Source organism: Sturnira hondurensis, unplaced genomic scaffold, assembly GCF_014824575.4.
Source record: "Sturnira hondurensis isolate 20B ecotype Veracruz unplaced genomic scaffold, ASM1482457v3 Scaffold0005563, whole genome shotgun sequence".
Classification (NCBI taxonomy): domain Eukaryota; kingdom Metazoa; phylum Chordata; class Mammalia; order Chiroptera; family Phyllostomidae; genus Sturnira; species Sturnira hondurensis.
In genome coordinates this window covers 5,334,385-5,353,628 of record NW_028078194.1, presented here as the reverse complement: position 1 = coordinate 5,353,628, position 19,244 = coordinate 5,334,385, and the positions used below count along the sequence as shown (strand labels likewise).

Below are 19,244 nucleotides of genomic sequence, written 5' to 3'. Positions count from 1 at the left end.
ACCAATTAAGTTATGGCATATCAGTAAAAAAGAATGAAGTAGCAATATATACATGTGTACTGACATGAAAAAAGTCTTAAAAAGATACAGTAAGTATAAAAGGTAACTTGTAATTTGTATAATATGAGGCTATATTAGTTTTGAAATTATATAAATATTCACATAAATATAAGAAAGCCACCTGGAAGGTTACATGTGGATTATCTCAATTTTTTTTTGGAGAGGTGAACTTTAACTTTTTACTTGAGGTACTTCTCGACTGTTGAAATTTGTAATTAAAAATGAACAGGAGAGCTAGCTGGAGCACAGTGGTTCTATGCACGGGCTTTGAAAGCACACGACCCGAGTTTGAATCCCTGCTATACCTTGTCCTAAAAGTGACAGGTAACTTAACCACTCTGTGACTCGGTTTCCTTACTTATCAAATGATAATAATGATAGTTCCAACCTTGTAAGTTGTTGTGACAATGAAATGAGTCAGTACAAATAAAGAGGTGAGAAAAGGCCTGGCGGATAGTTAGCGTGTAAAAAGAGAATAGTTTGTTTGTTTACATTGCCAGACAACAGAAGGGCAACAGTGGGAAAAGATTAGTGACAGATGATAAAGGACCTTGAACACCAGGCTAAGGAGTGAGAACTGATTTATTCAGCAGGAAATGAGGAGTCATTTATTTATTTAACAAATATTTATTGAGTGCCTTCTATGTGCCAGATACTGTTCTAGATAGTTGGGACACATCAGTGAATGAAGTGCAAAATAGCATTCTAGAAAAGTACCAATGTAATCAAGACTGGGGTTGGAAAGGTATAATGAATCTGTATCTTAAAAGTGCTGTGTGCCTGTGTTTGGAGGAAGACTGAGGGGCTGTCAATCAGGAGGCCATTGCATTGTTAGGGGGATGAGGGCCTGAAACATGAAAGGGAATTTAGGCCTGAAGCCCAGAAAAGGTATCTAAGGCCTCAGGTAACAGAATCCTAGTATAGGCAAGGTGGCTGCATGTGCAAACTTCAGGTGGGAGCTGTGGCTAGCCAAAGAACCTCTGAACACCAGCTTTTCAGATGACGTCCTAGCCTCGGCCCACTCAGCTGGCCTGCAGTTAGGTGACCTGGCTTCAGTCCCATGTTTACCACTGACCCAGGGTACCTTGAAGAACCAAACTTCTCTGGGCCTGAGTCTTCATAGAAGTCAAGAGGGTCACCCTTGATAATCTCCAGGGGCCCTGTCAGCTCTAACATTCTGTAGTTTTCATGTCATCACAAAGAGGAAAATGAATGGAACTTCCTTTCCCATTATCAAAGCATTACAGAGTCAACGAGAAGCCACTAAAACATAGGCTTCAGATGTGCAGGATAATGTATGAGAAGACTGTTTACATTCATTTCCTTTTTGAGAAAGTGCATACTGACTTTTACGCCAAATGTATGTGTCAAGGTCTGAAAATGGGTTACTCAAATAATTGCCTTCCATACATGCAGCTGTTCTAAAGCATAAACCCACTCATCTAGTACAACCATCATCTGTTCCATAAAGAATATGAACATTCATCTGGCCCTTATTTTTAGAGTAAAAGGTCAAATGCACATGGGGTGAAATGCAGTCGAGTCCACTGTGCCAGATGCAGACAGGGGCGGTAGGCCAATTATAAATCTTAATCCCTCAACTTGTGGGCATTTAAATAAGATGGTTTAGAATATCAAAAGAAGTAAATCATGGAATATCAAAGTGGCAAAGAGAAGCCACAAAGAAGCTCACCTTTCATTTGTTCATGCGTTCAACAAAATGCTCTCACAAAATAAATCACCAAAGTAAACAGACTGATTCATTTCCCATTTTTTCCCATTGCTTGTTGGAGTTTGGCTCTCCCCTCCCCTGACCCAGGGTCATGGGATGCCTGAACTTCAGGCTCTGTTGTGTGTGAGAAAAGCTCTGCATCAGGATAATCTACTCTATGTTAGAAGAAATTGTAACTGTCTTGTACTCACGAGTAACGGGCACTGAAGCCAAGCTCCCTGAGCCCTGATTTCTGATCTGCCACTTACTAGCTAAGTGACTTAGGGCCAAGTTACTCAGCTCCTTTCTGGCTCAGTTTCCCCCTCATAGTGTTGTGATGAGGATCTTACTATTTCTACATTGCTTGGAATAGCGTCTGCTGTACAGTAAGCACTATATCTGTGTTTATAAAATAAATCTTAGTTGCTAGAGCCAACACAAGGCAGCTGAGAGTGGTCACACACTGATTCTCTTAAAGGACACTTCCTCTCTGCTCATCCTACTCCTTATAAAAGTGCATTTACCACAGAAAACCATGTTAGACAAGACAAGGGTCAGCTGCTCTTCATTTTTACTTAGAAATGGCTGGGAGAAATTTACACTAAAAAACCTCCTGCTTGGATGGCTGCAATCAGAATGACTCTTCTCTTTAAAAAGGAGATGTGAGTTTGTTGGCAGAGATGAAATTAGAATGCCCTGGCACGATGCCCACCAGCCTCAGAGTCTGCAATTTCAAGCAACTGTTTGCATGAGTTATTTGAACCCATTTTATTCTTAGACGTTCTGGTGTGTGAATGATTGAGTTGTACATGTGTGTATGCACATACAATAGGGGGAAAGGGTAATAAGCCACATAGTGACATGATGTTTCCATGTTTGAGTCTGGGTCATTCTAGCTCCAACACTTAGACTTGTGATCTAGAGCAAATTACCTAATTTCTTGAGCCTCAATTACTGGAACAGAAAAGTAGTTTTGACAAGTGGTCCTTTGGGTGCTCTTCTCTAGATAAAGACCTATTATTCTAAGTGACTGGTATGATTTGTTTTCATAACAGTGCCCCCATGCAGGCTGCTGCCTCTCTGCTTGCTGAGACAGGACTTCAAGGTATCTGGTAGCGTAAGAGATTAGTAGCACAAACATTGGATTCAGGCCCTGTGTTCAAATACCAGCTTTGCCACTACCTGATGACCTTGAAAAAATGTCTGAACCTCTCTTAGCCTCAGTTTGCCTATCTGTAAAGTGGTGATAATAATAACAATATCTTATCAGGTGGCTGGGAGCAATAAACGAGGATACTTGAGAAGCACTTACCATGCTGCCTGGCAGCCAGTGCTCATTAAATAATAACTGTGCTTGTCTCCAAGTTCCTGTGAGATCTTAGGTATATTCATCTTTGGAGAGTGATGGGCAGTTCATTAGTTAGTTTTTATATTAGCTTTTAAAATCCCCAGTGAGAACTCTTTTTAAATATGCCATATGCCTCCTCCACTATTGCTCTCCTCTACTTCTTCTTTCCCCCTTCTTTACATTTCAGAACAAATCAGCTGTTTTAACGTGTGTGCAAGTGGTTGCCTACTATTCATCAGAAGAGATTCCAAGGCTTTTTGTAAGGAAGATTTCATGTCAGGCTGTGTTCTTCAGGGAGCTGCCTGTCCTGTTCTTTCTTTTCACTGGACAACCCCTGGAATGAATGGGTTTCAAGTACCTCCCTCTGAGGTGGCTGGATGGGGTGGGAGGTGGGGCTGCTGGATGCTCAACCCAGTGCAGCAGGGTGGAGGAGTCAGTGAGGAGAACCCAAAGAAGGAGTTCTGGCTTTGGCCCTTCCAATAACTAGCTATGTTGCCTTGCACAGGTCACTTACACTCCCCAAATTGTACTATCTTCATTTGTAATGCGAGAGGGCTAGCAATGGGCAAAAAAGGGAAGATAATTCACCCGAGAGGATGAACACTATATACATTGTTCTCTTTACTAGTTACCAAAGAAATGAAAATTATAGGAATAAAAGACATCATTTTTTACCATTATTAAAATAAGAATTTAAAAACAATTCTTTTGCATTACTGGGAGCATGCGAATTGGTACAATAGCTAGGGATTAGAAAACAATTCATATTGTGTCTCATGAAAGAGAATGAGGTAAACATCAGTGTGAATTCTCATCTCTGCAACTCACTAGGTTTGAGGCTCAACTTTTCAAGACTCCATTTCCTCATTGGAGAAAAAATAAGTAAAATGGGGATAATAAAAATAATGTCCAGTTGATGGGTTGTTGTGAGGTTTAGAAATTATGTCAATAATGGGGACTTCCGCCAAGATGGAGGCGTAGGTGGAAACACTGTGCCTTCTCCCACAACCAAGTTTAAAAACAACAAAGGTTTAGTAAACAAAAACACAGAAAATTGAACTATACCGAAGTCTGACAACAACAAACCGTTCAACCGGACTGGTAAGAGGGGCGAAGCCAGCAGTGGAGCAGGGTTGGTCAGAAAAGAGCCCCTACACCCAGGCGCCCAGGCAGCCTGGATGGATCCCAGGTGTGGGGTAGCAACGGGCAGACCCAGTGAGGGTGCAAGACGGCAGGCTGACCACGGTCACACATTCATGCACAGACAAACCAGCAAAGGAGTGAGCAGTGAGACAGACTGCACAGGCCCCAGCAGTGGCGGGAAGTGGCAGAGGGGACCACCATTGCTCATCTTTGACCCCGTCCCCACATACAGCATCACACCCCAACAACTGAGTTGCCCCGACCTGGTGAACACCTAGGGCTCCATTCCTCTTAGGTAACAGGCACGAACAGTCCAAAATATGGCTCAAGAACTCAAAGCCCCAGAGCCAATAACTCTAAGTGACAAAGAAATAGCCAACCTCTCAGATGCACAGTTCAAAATACTGGTGATCAGGATGCTCACAGAAATGGTTGATTTTAGTCATAAATTAGAGGAACATATGGAGGCTAAACTAATTGAAATGAAGGGAAATGCACAAGAAACCAATAGTGATGGAAAGGAAACTGGGCCTCAAATCAAGGGAATGGACCAGAAGGAAGAACGAAACATCCAACCAGAAAAGAATGAAGAAACGAGAATTCAAAAAAATGAGGAGAGGCTTAGGAACCTCCAAGACACCTTTAAACTTTCCAATATCCGAATTATAGGGGTACCGGGAGGGGAAAAGGAACAGCCATGAGTGGAAAACTTATTTGAACAAATAATAAAGGAGAACTTCCCCAGTCTGGCAAAGGAAATAGACTTCCAGGAAATCCAGGAAGCTCAGAGAGTCCCAAAGAAGTTGGATACATGGAAGGAACACACCAAGGCACATCATCATTACATTAGCCAAGACCAAAATGAAGGAGAGAATCCTAGAAGCAGCAAGAGATAAGGAGACAGTCACCTACAAAGGAGTTCCCATCAGAATGTCAGCCGATTTCTCAAAAGAGACCTTACAGGCAAGAAGGAGCTGGAAAGAAGTATTCCAAGTCATGAAATCCAAAGACCTACATCCAAGATTGCTCTATCCAGCAAAGTTTTCATTTAGAATGGAAGGGCAGATAAAGTGCTTCTCAGGTAAGGTCAAATTCAAGGAATTCATCATCACCAAGTCCTTATTATATGAAATGTTAAAGGGACTTATCTAAGAAACAGAAGATAAAAACAATGAACAGTGAAAGGACAGCAAAGTCACAGTTATTAACAACCACACCTAAAACAAAAGCAAACCAAGAGGACAGCTCAATCAGGAGCAGAACCATAGAAATGGAGATCACATGGAGGGTTAGCAACAGGGGAGTGGGAAGAGGAGAAGGGGGGAGAAGGTACAGAAAATAAGTAGCATAGACAGTAAGTAGAAAATAGATAGGGGAGGGCAAGAATAGTAGGGGAAATATAGAATCTAAAGAACTTGAGACACATGGTCATAAATTAAAGGGTGGGAATGGTGGGGGAGGGGTGTGCAGGGTGGAAGGGAATGAAGGGGGAAATAGAACAACTGTAATGGCATAATCAATAAAATATATTTTAAAAAAAGAAATTATGTCAATAATGGACCCAACCTACTGTTAGGAACATAACAGATGCTATTGTGAAGATGAAGATGATGATGAGGAAGATGAAGATGATGCTTGGTTCCTCTTGGCTCGTATTATAATGCCACTGGAGAGAAAGCCCGTTCTCTTCTTCTTTCTTGGATTCCTTGTCAGAATCCAACTTTGCGGCAGGCAGAGCACACAGATGCTCAGCTGCAGCCCCACTCGTCTAACTTCCCCCTAAGGGATTCTGACCCCTGGTCTCAGAGGATGCCTGGCAAGTCCAAGTACATGCCCCACACAAACAACTTCTACCCCCCACCCCCAACACATGCATACCACACGTCAGATGCCAGTCCCGCCCTGCCCCTATGATTCTCACTCAGTTTTGTAAACAGACTTCCAGGCCTCTTGGGCCAGACCCTTCCAGTGCGCGCGCACACACAGCAGGTAGTGACATCTTCCTGGTGCCCGCACAATGTCTGCCTGCATCTCCCTCCAGGCAAACACAGCCCAGGCCCTCTGGAGAGTTCAACCTCTCTGACACATGTCAGAGGAACTTCTGTGTCTGCCTCTGGCCACCATATTTACCAAATAACTCACCCTTTGCCCTGGGGAGATCGTCAGTTACTTGTTTTCGAGTGCCCATTTACTTCTGAAGAGGGTTTTACTCTTTTTCCTCAGATTTCTCCTGTGATCCATCTCTTGTTTTTTGATCATTTAAGCTCAGCATTGACTTCAATTGCCATGGAGCCTTTATCTACTCAATATAAAAAATGTCTCTTCTTGAATGTTTCTTTCAATTCCTTCTCAATACCAGGTTCTGTTTCTGTTCCCATTTTGCAACCTAATAAGGACTGAAATCTGTTTTCAGTAGTTACTTGATTTTTTCCCCTCAGCTTTAAAAATTATTTCAGAGAACCATGGAACTGAGGAAGTGAAAGGAACTCATGGAGTCCTCATTTCATTCATGTAAACACTGAGGTTTCTAGGGGCAAACTTCGTGGGGGTCACTCAGTGGTGAGGTACTCAGGAGAGAGAAAGCAGACTATAGACTCCTAGAAAGCGCCCCTTCTACCTCTCAGCCTGGCACACGCCCCATTTCCTTGGTAAACCAGGCCCAGGTAATGAATGGCAATGATTGCATTTCCTTCTATGGAGAGATCTGAGGGGCCTGGTAGCTTGGCAGAAATAGATGCCCCGGGGTGTCCCAAACCCATCATGGACTCATTCTCTCCCTTTCTTCCCTGGTAGTGTCATATTCATTTCCTAGGCACTTTCTCCAGGAAGTCCACTTGAGCCTCCAATTCCGAGCAGGGAATCCTCTCATGTGTTCCCGGTGGTGCCTTGTATGGCCTCTCTCTGAGGTAGGTATTGCTCACCAGTCTTGCAGCAGATCATTACCTGTTTGCAGCCACCTTCCCTAGAGGTCTGCATGAAGCATGAAGGCAGAAAAGACACACTTAACTCACACCAAAGTGTTAGTGACTTTAAAAATCTCTCCTACCTGTTGAGACCCAGGGGCTGAGCCCTTGAATAAGGGAAGAGGCCCAAGGAAAAACCCCAAGGGCAAACAACTTCACTATTTTAGAATGAATGACTCTCCTCTTAAATTTTCAAAAACTTGGGAATAAACTTCTTACCCAAGCATGTAACGAGAGCAAAGCAATTAATCAGGCCCAGATCAGCACACCTAAGCCCCGTCCTCTTGATTCATACCTGTTCTTATTTAGGGCCCTGATTCTGTAGAAAAGAATAAGCCTTTCAGAACATCCTCCTCTTGTTGCTTAAGTAGCCTGGCCTTCAACCCAGGGTGCCCCAGAGTCCTGGCTGCCCTTCAGGAGAAAATGAGAGGGGGAGACTGGACCCCATTAGAGGCAGAAAGAGTAATGTGAAGACAGGAATGGAATAATTCTGGGAATCAACTTCTCTGGTTTTTTCCCCACATTATCTCATGTAACCACCCCCCCCCCTACACAAACAACCTAAGATGTAAGCCCTTTATGATCTCCCCCAGAAAAAGACAAGGAAATAGAAAGCTCACTAACTCCCTGAGATCCCAGACAGACAGGTGAAAGATTGTGCTGACACTCACCCAGAGCATCAGGCTCTTAACCACTGTCTCTGTAATTTCTTAGAGTCTTCATAAAAGGGTCAGGTATACAGGTGTGTTCTCCTGAGCCATTTAAATAATCACGGTACTAATGGAACAACTAGAAAGTTTAAATTGGGTATTTCTAACACTCCTTTCTGTCCAGTCTTCCTGCTTGGGCTGCTCCTCACTCCTGGAATGAACCTTTCCCTCCTGTGATGATCAAATATCTGCTGGGTCTTATCTGCCTCCTCCCTCACCATAAAGTCTTCAACCCAAACTCACTTCTCCTTCTCCATACTCCTATTATGTTTGTGGATGGCTCCACAAAAGGTAATATTGCACAGAAGTGACCAACGATTGGATAATAATATTACTTTATAACAAACATGAAAATGAATATTTTTGAGTGTTTTCTATTTGCTAAATATATTTTTCTTGTTTAATTTTCATGGTAATTAAAAAATAAATATATCTCCCTCTTTACAAAACGGATATTGAGCCTTGATGACTCTAAGAAAATAATATGTCCTAACAGTTTAAAGTATGAGTTTTGTTAGTAATTTGATGGGCTCAATCTCAGTTTACTAAGCAGGTAAACATGCACAAATGGCTTCTCTGAGCCTCAGTTTTGTGATCTATAAAGTGAGGTCACGTGCATGAAGTGCTGAGCAGATGCTTGGCACAGAGTAAAGTGCCCAGGGACTGAGAGTACTTAATGTTACTAGGAAGAAACAGAGCTTCGAGTCAACCCCGTTGTCTTACTCCAGGGCTGATGTTTTCTGTTTTTCATATAATGCTGACATAGTTTATTATCCCTATTTTAACGATAAGGAATTAGGTTCAAAAAAGTGCAGTGGCTAGTTCACGATCACACAGTTGTTAAGTGTCAAAGATAAGGGTTGAGCCAAGTGCAGCTTTTCTTGACTTCCCAACACGGTGCTGCTGCCTATGTTAATCTGTTAGTTTCAAGTAATCTTCTTCCTTCCAAACGAGTGATAATAAGCTCCTCTGAGCCAAGCAAAGTCACTTCCACTTTGCCTGTGTTTTCCTAAATCGTCTGACATAGCACCACTCATGCTCTCAACACACCACTGGTCAAGGAAACAGTTGATGCCCTTGCTCAGCCTGGCACCCTACTCCCTCTTCAAAACCGTGAGCAGTTTCAGCTATGATGATGAAGACATATAAGACAGAGGGATTTAAGACAGTGATTCCAGAGTCTCCTAGCAATTTTCTGCCCATTATACTTCTGAGAATTAAATCTCAAATAGCAATCCAAGGTGCTTTTAAAAAAACAATGTTCTACTGAATAATCACCACAACTTCTTCCATAATAAATGCTGTTTAAAGAGAGGAATCTGTTAGAGATGAAACAACTCAAGAGACATAGCTATCTAATGTAATATTTAGACCTGATTCCAAAAACCAAATTTTAAAAGCCATTTTGGGTACAATTAGGAAAATTTGAATATAGGCTTGCTATTGAATAATAATTTGGAATATTATTGGTTTAGGTATGATAATATTATAGTTATATTTTTAAAAAGTCTTTATCTGTAAAAATTACATAATGAAGTATTAGTGGATGAAATGGTATAAACCTGGGGTTTACTTTAAATACTCCAACAGAAAAGGAAAATATTCCTAGGAAGATTTTGATGAACCAATAGTAGTAAGTGTTGGTAAACGCTGAAGTAAGGTGACAGGTACATGGGGGTTACTTATACTATCCTCAAAATTTCTGTGTTTGAAAACTTACACAATAAAAAGTCTTGTTTTCTTTTTAAAGAATGAATGAATGGTGAATCCCCAGCAATCTTCTGTTTTGTTCTACAACTACCGTTCTTCCCAGAGAGCTGAGCTTCCTCAGTGATGTGAAAAGTCATCTTCTCCCCAAGGTCCCAGATGTACTCATCCAAGAGGTTAAGCACCTATTGTGATGACAGCTCATCCGGACCATTCTGCCACCTCTTCCCACTCAGCCTGCTCTGAACTAACCTTGTCATCTCCCACCACACTGCTTCTGCTACCCCTGCCCTGCCACTCTTTGCACAGAAACCTCAGCATCACCTCTGCCTACTTCCTCCCTTTCATCCCCAAGGCCAGGCAGCCTAGGTACTTTGCAACATGACTCAGACAGACAATTTTCCTCTCCATTCTGATTGCTCCAGCCATGTCTAGAGCCTCAGTCCCTCACACTCAGATTATTGCATCGGTGTCTCGCAGGTCTCCTAGCAGGTCTCCCTCCTTCGAACTTTCTCTTTCTGTGCAAACCCTTGGATTGTGCAAAACTCCAGACTGCCACACTTGATGCTTTTCCTTGGAATGGCTCACTCTGAAACCCTGTCCCTGTCCCTTACCCCTCTGCTCTGTCCCTGTCCACTTACCCTCTTAGAAATTCTCATGGTTGAGCTCCATCTTATTACCTTAAGCAATTCACTGTGTGCCTCCTCCAGCCACTTTGGAAAAAGTCTGGTTACTCTAGACTAGAAGTTCATCAGGGCAGGGACTTGTCTGTCCCCCACTATATCCCAGCATTAAGCTCGATGCTTGGCACGCACTTGTGGGTGCTCAGTACATATTGGTTGAATGAATGAATAGATTTGTGAATGAACAAATACTGTGAAAGAAATCCTGACTTCACCTTTCCCTCCGAGTAACTATGAAGAGCTCTCTTAAGCATGGGTCCAAATTTTGTCTACCCCAAGCCTATGATGGCTGTATCTTCAAGGATTTTTGTTAGGAGACCTTGATGAAGGACATTTGGAAATCCAAAAAAAAGATATTCTAGGATTTCCCTCTCCCAGATACACAGTCTAAACAGTACTTAACTGATGGGTTAAATAATCTTAGCTTCACCTCTGACTACATCTGAACTTGATCTAGCCACCAATGTCTCTGATCCTCAGTCTCATCAAAGGAGGGGATGGGTAGGAGGGCGGTTAGTATGGGGTCCTGTCAGTTATAATCTTCTTGGTACTTTCTTTTATAAAAGTCAAAATGCCTTGTGCCTAATGTGTCGTATGCCTGAGTATTCAGGCTTCCTATTTATTTTAGGTTCCAGCTGCTTGCATGACAGGAAAATTAGATTTACTGATATGAAGTTCCTTGGTAGAATTCACCTTCAGGTGGAGTTTCTTTCATTCTTTTGTTCAGTACATATGTATTAAATTCCTACAATGTGCCAATTCAATGGTAATTTGTTCCTCATATGGCTAACATGGTACCTCCTGACAATAGTAAGTTACACATCTTTTCAGTCTGCCCTTATGACCACTATGTTATTCTATATCCAGGGAAACCGGTGGAGACAACCAGATAGGGTTTATGGTTGGCTCATCATTCTGCAAATGAGTCGGCTAGATAAGCAACACACTGAAGGCCAACAGCAAGGGTAAGGCAGGAGTACCTAAGAATCTAGGTCTCCTAAATCCTGGTCCTGGACTCTTCAGCATCAGTCCATGCTGCCCCTGGGAGCAGGCAGAAGAACAGCTGAGAAGGTGAACAGAACAGGGTCCCGGCTTATGAAGCCATCCCAGCATTCTGTGAATAAAGCAATGAAGCAATGGCCCACATAAGGCTGAATCTGGATCTTAAGAAGCTCCCATGAACAGTTGGAGATGGCAGCCTCCTTTTTAGTCCTGGAATTCACTCAAGCCCAGATTTGCCTTGCAGCCTGTGAAGACCCTGATTGGCTGATCCTAATTGCATGGAAGCTGGACCCCCAAAAGCCCAAGAACTGGGTGCTTCCTCCAGAATATACAGTGGAAGGGACATGAGCTCAGAATCTAATAGGTGGACTCAAATCTCACATGTACCCCTTAGTAGCTGTGTGAAATCAGGCCTGTTATTCATCTGTAAATGAAGATGATACTACCGACTAAAAATATGTCTCACATGAAAACAGCTGGTATGGTGCCAGACTGATTACTTCCCTTTCCTCCACCAATCTCTAAAAAAGAGTCAGTTATAGAGGAGTGGAGGAAAGAGAGGCATTTTAAAGGTCATTAAAACATATTCTTTGTTAAGCAGTTGCTGAAACAGTCTATAGCTACTTATTAGCAATTGGAAACTCTTCCTGGGGGAGCCACCTGAGTTTTTTGCTAATAAGTTTTGAATCTTGCTCTGATTTGATTAGACATTAGACCTAAAAGAAACAGTTAGTCAGAATTCCACTTCTACAGAAAATTCACTGAGAAAATGATACTCATCTCTTCCTCTTGTTCCTATAATCATCAAGGTAAGCATCTCTAAATTGCTGCATCAAGGTAAGCACTGCTTCTCATCTGGCAGCAGCTGCATGTGCATAAGCGAGGCATCCAAAAGGTGTTAACCTGCTGGCAGGTGTGAATGCTGCCTCTTGGGGGCTGATCAAGTTGTGTACTGAAAGGAGTGTTCATCACTCATGAGTAACTACCCAGCTGGCCTGGGCCTTCCGCCTCTGGTCTCCAAGTCTGACTATTCCCTCATCCTGGACCACTTCCTGACATACCTCCTCCAAACTTTCACCCAAGGACTACTCAGCCTACATATCTCCTCTTAGATAGGACTTCGTCTAGGAAGTTCCCCTCCCTGCCAGGTTTGGGTTCAGGAGAACTACCAGGAGCTCCCACAATAGTCTGTTCTTTCTCCATTCAGGCACTTACATTACCCTACTTCAGCGACTATTAACCTGGATGATTTTGCTTCCAGGGGACATTAGGCAATATCTGGAGACATGTCTGGCTGTTGCATTGGTGTGTGTGAGAGGATGCTACTTGGATGTTTAGTGGGCAGGGACCTGGGATGCTGCTAAACATCCTGCAATGCACAGGACAGTCCCATAACAATGAATTATCTAGCCCAAAATGTAACCAGTGCTGAGGCTGAAAAACCCTGCTGTAGTGTAATTGTTTACTTATGTATCTTTCTCACAATGGCTGGCTCAATTATATTTGTATCCTCAGCACAATGCCTAGTATGCTCTACATGCTCAAAAAAGACCTGTTAAACAGCGGAATGACCATCACACCAGCTTGCTTTCACCCTGACCAGCTCCCTGTACTGGCCTCTCTGCTCACCTAGCATGAATTCTACGCTGTCTGTGCCCTTTCCACCCAATTCTACTCCTGCTCTGTGCACTGCAGGCCAAGGGTGATATGGGCTAGAATAGGGCTACCTGCAGCAAAGCAGAGACCAGGGCATCTGGACTAGCTGATTGAGCAGGGCAAGATGAAGTCATGACCACGAGAAAGGGAAGAAGGCCTGAGCCAGCTGGGAGCACAGCCAGACCACCAGGCAAATAGGGCAGCTGGACTCTGCAGTTAGGGGCTCAAAAGCTGATCAGTTTCCAAATCCCCCGCATGCCTTTTATTTAATTAATGGACAGGGAGCGTCTGTTTCCAAGGCTGCAGGAATCGTCTACCCCTTTACTGAAGCAACAGCTGTATGAGGAACACTTTCTTGAAAAACTTAGTCACTTGCCCATTTGTTTCTTCATGTTTTTGCTACTGAGTCCACATGAATAATTATACATTTATTTTACATGATCGTAAAAGGGCTGGGTTAATTCTCAGCAATTTCAAGAATGAAATGTTCACAAAGACTTTCAAGACCGTGACATGGCAGGGTTTGGGAACTCAAAATCACTGCTGCCTAAAATATGTTTTCTTATTTGATTTATTACATTTCATGTTTATGTATATATTATAATTTATGTTCTGATAATGTAGTGTAGACACGGAGCTGGGCAATTTTATCAGACAACGAAGGTTTTAGGGGTTGCCGGATTTTAAGCTAAGAGTTAGCTGCTTTAACCAGCAGCCCCATGACTTCACCCCTGAATTCCTTTGGAACTCTTGGATGAATGCCAAGCTGTCCCCATGATTTATCTACATCCAGCTTGTCAACTAGGTCTAGAAAACTGCGCACATCTATTACTACTTGATCTAATACCTCCGCTTCTAAGGATGATTTAAGAGTGATACTCATTTTGATAAATTTTTCTGAAAAGATCAAGGCGAATAATTTATGAAGCCTGCTGGCTCCTTTTCATATATCCAAAGGAGTGTTCTGATCATCTGTAAAAGTTCTACACCAGGTTTTTGGCTGGCTCCTTCACTCCAATTGCCTTAAAAGACACTGGACAGGGTTTGCTTTTTTTTTAAGCTTTAGTTTTTTATTGTATTTTTTTCCCACCACCATTTAATCCCCTTATACCCCACTGATCCACAAACACCGCACTATTTGTTGATTGAGCAAAAAGGAAAAAGGACAGTACTATTTTTAATGTTTGATCCTTATAGAATGCTCCTTAAATTATACGTGGATCCTTTTTGTAGGCTTTCTGGGTGGGTTCCCCTATTTTTCCAACTGAATTAACTTCCTATTTCTTCTGAGAATGTCTCTTTCCTATGAATAGGTCTCTCCCTTAAGCAAGCCTTTTTGAGCTGCATGTGTAGTGATTATAGTCCCAACCTCCAGGGCCATGAGGGTCAAATGAAGTAAAGCACATCGAGTGCTTTGCCCGATGCCTGGAACAGAGTGTTTTGCAAGTGGTTATTTATTCTTATCATCTTGACCAAAGAAGGTGGGGTAGAAAAAGGAAACTAGCTCTCAATCCCACCTCTCAAAACAGCTTTTTGCATCTTGTCATGCTTTGTGCTTCCCCAAAAAGTGTTTGGTAATTTTTTTAATTTGTTGGCAAGATGCTTGAGGTTTATTGATAATTTTTTTCATGATCACTATTCGTGTTTTTCTTAGTTCTCCTATTATGTATATATTATTTTGATTCCCCATTCTTGCAGCAGACCGTTAAACTTATCAGGGTTGTTAAATTACAGTGGCTACACACAGATACCCCCTGCACCTTCCATGCGGCTTTCTCTTCCTTTCCTCCTGTAAAATCATTAGCACAGGAAATGATCATTTGTCCTAATTCATCCCAGGGAGGTATTTGGCCAATCCAAGAGCTAGTAAACACTGTTATTATTACTAATTGGCCTGATTTTTTTTAGCTCATTTTTTTTAGTCCTACTCCAGTCTCCAGCTCAATCTCATTATCCTTGTCAGGTGGCCCATAACCCTTTCTACTGCCATATTTTCATTAACTGTTGGCTATTTCCACCCACTGGGCATTTCCTGATGGCCTTTTTTATGCTGAGTCTCCTCGGATTTTTCCACTACTTTGAAAATCTGTTTCATGGCCCTGGTTTTTTACCTTTTTTGCCAGCTGTCTTAGGAGAGCCTTCAATTCCTGGAAAACTCAACAGCCCTGTCTCTGCTCTCACTAGGATCCTCAAATCCCACCTCCCTCATGGATGCTATGTACTAAAGCTATGTATGTATATAAAGTGTATTGTACATAATCCATCATGTCCATGATGACCAAAAAAGGTTTTGCTCTCCAGCCCCTTCCTCAGTTGCCCACATTAGCCCTCAGAACACTATTGAATGCTCCCAGGTTGTAGTACTGGGATCGAAGGGGAGAGCTGGACATGTTATCCTTGGGACACACGTGAGACAGCTTCCATCCTATTGATTTTCTACTTCTCGTCATTTTCACCAGATGATCTTTACCCAATTAGTGCTACAGTATAACAACTGCCTTTGACAGCTGTGGCAAAAATGGGGTCACTGTTCTGGAGTACCCCACAGCTTCCCTATGACCTTCACCTGCTTAAGCAGTAGTTGCCACAGTTCTTTCCTCATAGGTGCAATTTGCTGACCCCACTGGAATCCTGAGCTGAACTGACCCCAGCAGAGAAATCACTGAACACACAGAGCCTCTGACAAAGCCCCTCTCCCCTCCCAATACATACATATACCCTCACAACATATACATATCCTCACAACACACACACACACACATACACACACACACACACTCTTGCTGCTTCCCATGTTGCAGGTGAGGACATGAAAATGATTAGTATTAGCTGTCTGAGCAGTTTGCATTCAACTGACATCTTGTGGCCAAACATGTCAGGGAGTGAAAGGAACATTAAGTAAAACATGGTAGGTGTTTTACCTTTGTTCTTCTTGCGGCAACAGCTCCTTTGGGAAGTGGCAGAAGTGGGGGCCAGAAACAAGTGCTTATATTTTATTATCCAACCCATGTCACACTGTCACTGTGGCTACCAGCGCCCACAATGTATGGGGAAGCTCTCTGACTGGTACAGTGCTGGACTGTTGAAGTTGTTTCACCTGACCCTAAATGGCTAACTCCCTGAGGGCAAAAACTATGATTTATTCTCTGGGATGTCCCCTGTAGTGTTAACATTATGACTGTACTGTGCAGCTACTGAATTCAACTCCACATGAACTGGAAACAATCTATCCATACAACAGCACTTGTGCACATACCACATGTACCACACATTGTGGTCCTCTCTTTTCCTCCCCCCTCCACCCAGTGCTGGGCTACTCACCTCCTTTTCCAAGAGTCTCTACTACACCCAAAGCTTCACATGAGTAGGGACCATGTCTGTCCACTTCATTGCTGCATCTCAGGGCCCGGCAGTGTGTAGCACATAAGGCCTCTAGGAAACATTTATTGAGCCAATGCATCCAATGAATACAAACCTACTTCCAGCTGGGGCTGGTCTCATGGAAAAAACACTCTGCCCAATACCAAAGTGTCACCCGTGTTCATTTGTGCGAAGCATATCCACTTGTGTGATTTGCCACAGGACAAAGCAGATGTAATGGCCTTCATGGGGAAGCAGAGGTGAAGGGGGCAGAGACAGGGTCATTTTTCAAAAACATGTGTGCGCATATCATTAGTGTAAATGTTTTCAGAATTACGGCCTATAAAAAAGAGATTTCTAATGGAGGCTATGCTCACATGAGTGGATGGAGTTATTCCAGACTATTATCAAGGTTAGAACCTACCATGACCCAGCTGTAAGGCAATGCCCTTCACTGCGTATGTGTATATCATGTACCATAGTTATTCACACAGACTTATCTTTCTCCATCACCACGTCCCTCTCCACCCAAATTCTAATTACAAATGTGGGATTTACTTGCTGCCACAGCTTTCCCCCAGTAGGTTACTGTGACTATTAATTTCAGCAGAAGGCATTCTGAAAACTAGAGATGGAAAGTGAAAAATGGACACAGAAGAAGGGGGCCTTCACTTTAAACAAGTGCCATTCAAAGTATGGTCCCAATGGCAGCATCAGCACCTGGAAAACTGCTAGAAGTGCCAATTCAAGGGCCTAAGCCCAGTTTTCTAGAATCCGAATCTCTGAGATGGTGCCTGGGAAGCTGTGTTTCAATCAACTCTGCAGGCATAGCTTATGCACACTAAGTTGGGTGAAGTGTGGAGGCAGGGTTCTAAAGCACTATTTACTCCTTTTCCAAATTCTCTCAGGCACTGCCTAGGTGTCTGGAATCCCTGGAAGAGACTTTTCATTATTTACCTTTTTGTACTGTTCAACTTTTTTTTAGCTAACCCCATCCCATGTCTTATCATTTCAATAGATATAAAAACAACAAATAAGTGGAACCTTTACTCAGAGCACTTTAAGAAAGAAAGGATAACTCATGGCAATTGTTCTTCGGCTGTTCACACAGAAAATTTCCCCTCTCCCCAAAATGACAAGAGGAAGAAGAAAGAATGTGGATAAGGTAATACAATGAAAATTCAGATTTAATTTTGATCTTCTGAAAATATTAGAGGACTAAGGATACGCCTGAATAAGATGTTGATAGGACAATGAGTAAAGTCCGTACATCAGGCTTTACCATTTATATACTATATAAAATGATGATTTTTAAGGCTCAGTTACAGGAAGCACTTGTAACAATAGCTTCTCTAGATTCTTCAATAATCAAAAGACAGTGGATACTGCACAATTAAGAGTTTGACTGTTTTAATTCTTGGGATGATTTTGTTTTTTTAAAGATTACAACTACTCTCACTTTCTTCTCAAATTCTTATTAGCCACTAAAAGCAAACACAATGGCTAAAATGCTAGGTCAAAGTAAAACAAAATGCAAAAACTCTATTGCCAATCTGTTTCCCAAAGAGAGAAGAGAGGGCTACACGAACTAAAGGGGCTCATCAAACACAGTAAGAACAACTGGATGCAAAGACAGACGTCTCACCTAACCAAAGTTGCAGGGTCAGAGTCTTCTGCAAAAACAATTACTTTCAATAAATACCAGGGATCAGGAGTCCCTGGATCTACCCGCTGCCACAACAGCCACAGGCATCCACTCCTCCCACCCACCCTCACTGTAATGAGATGTACCAAGTGGCCCCCTTTCCTCACTTTGGCAACTCCACAGTGTAGACACACGAAAAATGACCTTGTGTCAGGAAACTAACAGGATTTCTCATGTTACTTTCTCAGTGTTGTTATCTGTCTCCTAGAGTTATAGAAGGAACAAACACTCAATTGAAACTGTAATCCTAATACTCATAAAACATCATATGCTCTTGAAAAAGGTTATAGAAATTCACAGAACTGTGAACCATTTCAAGAGTAGTAGTATTCATAGCTTGAATTCCTTAAACATAGTACTTTGCAATGAAGTTAGCCAAATACAGAGAAACAAAACAGTTTTCAAGTTTTATTCTAGGTTATTTTTAACTCCGATTTTTTTTTTAAATAAAAGGAACAGAATTTGGAATTGAGTTGGTGGTGAGCAGAAAACTACTGTTCCAATGAGCTCTTCTTGAGCCACCTTATCAAAGGTCTAACACACTTGTTTGTGAGTAAACAGTTTAACCACCCAGGTGGACTGCATCACCTTTCCCACAAACTATGGACATTTACCCTGAAAAAATTTTAAACAAAGTATATTCGAAGCATAAAAAAAAGCATGTAGTTCATTTCAACCAGGGATGCTATCAAATACGATCACACTGAACCCCTACGTATAGTATTTTCCTCTTAAAAATTAGTTATACTTAAGGATATTCCTGACCAGCATAATATTCTCAAAAGCCAAAAGACAAAAAGGGGAAAAACCAAACAAATCAAACAAACAAATCAAACAAATCAAACAAATCTGTAAAAAGAAGACCAACTTACTCAAAAGCTAGTATCCTGAAGAATATAAAAGTTTCCATTAAATAAAATGTTGATTCACCACCACGGGCTATTATAAAAGGAAGAAAAAACAAACATCTAATAAACCCACAGGATTCTTTTTGAAACCCTGTAGATTAAAAATGTGATTTTAAAGAAAGAAAAATTTGAGTCTCTACAGTTAAGTATTTGAGTTAAAACATCTTAGAAACTTTCTTAACTAGGAGAGAAACTTCCCTGATCCTCTCTGTGAAATGTCTCAGAGGAATTGTGTCTTGAATAATACTGCACAGCAGTGTGAGTAAAGGAACAGCCCCAGGACCCCAT

At 42.0% G+C, this 19,244-nt stretch overlaps 1 protein-coding gene across 2 annotated transcripts in view; it reads right to left on the bottom strand.

The window, feature by feature from the left end:
• The window catches only part of PLCE1 (phospholipase C epsilon 1), a 343,613-nt gene that overhangs the window by 207,427 nt on the left and 116,942 nt on the right, over window positions 1-19,244 (bottom strand). The window lies entirely within an intron of this gene.